Genomic DNA, 1,270 nt, shown 5'->3' with positions numbered 1-1,270 from the left:
TCAAAAGTTTTTGGTATATAAACTCATGGGGGTCGACAAAAATATTAAGTAATATAAAAACAGTACAAATTTCTGAATACTGATTTTTGACAAATGTGGGGATCTACTCTCATTGTTTAGTCTAATATATTTACAATAAATGTTTAAGTTAATAATTCAATTTATAGAAAAAGTCGAAAAATATTTTTGTGCCAAAATAAGTTGTAAAAAAGGTAAATGTGGTGCGCAAACGAGTTGTAGCTGGTTAATTTTATAAATTAAATATTTCTCAATGTGAATAAAATTACTCTTCTTCATAAAAAAGTCGAATAATCGTGCATATAGTGTAAAATAACGTAAATGTAACTAAACCGATAAATTTCATGAAATGGATGTTCAATACATGAAATGAGCGATTTCATCAAGTGGACGCGGCAATATTAATATAATAATCTATAATGTATACACACTATTCTTCATAAAAATGCATACTACACATTTTTTAATGTACAATTATATGATACAGAGCCATCCTCTACCCAACTTCTATATGATTATAATTTTAGTATAGTGCCAATAATAATTTTTAGTAATAGTTTTTTTTTATTAATCAAATTGCACATTATAATTAACAATCTATTATTATTTTTTAACTGAAAATATTCTTATGGCTGGTATAAATCTGAAAATTATTAACAAATTATTAATTTTAATGTGGTATATATGTATATTTAAAAAATTAGTATTTGGTAGATACACACTTCCAATTACGGTTTTCACACTTTGTGTCGGGGTTCAATAAAAAGTAGGAGCTGCTATGTTGTGCTAGTAAAAAATATGACATATCAACATAATATTGCACAAACCATAGCGTGTGCACAGGGGCAGCAGCGTGTGATCTTGCTACCCATGGACGGTTTAGATATGTTAGGGCCATCCAGTCCAAGCTGGCCACCGTATAATGCTTAATAAAAAATAAGTTGGCTATCTGAAAAGTGTATTCGATTACCAAGCTAATCTTTACTGTTTAATACAAAAAACCCAGTCACTACAATATATTAATCATGTATAGGTCATTTGTATGAAAAAAATGGACTGGTAAAAATATTCGCAACCTCCGACCTTAAACTCTGCGCACACCTATGGTACAAAACGACCGTTTATAGCATTGAAATGAAACAAAAAATACCCAATGACACACATTTTCTATTAAATGACATTATATTTATTTTCATAAAAAGATATATTTACATATTTTTAAACTTATATGTAGTTAAATTAAATTCATAAT

The sequence above is a fragment of the Sipha flava genome, unplaced genomic scaffold (assembly GCF_003268045.1).
Source record: "Sipha flava isolate LNK unplaced genomic scaffold, YSA_version1 86_pilon_pilon, whole genome shotgun sequence".
NCBI lineage: Eukaryota > Metazoa > Arthropoda > Insecta > Hemiptera > Aphididae > Sipha > Sipha flava.
Note: the sequence above shows the minus strand (reverse complement) of the source record.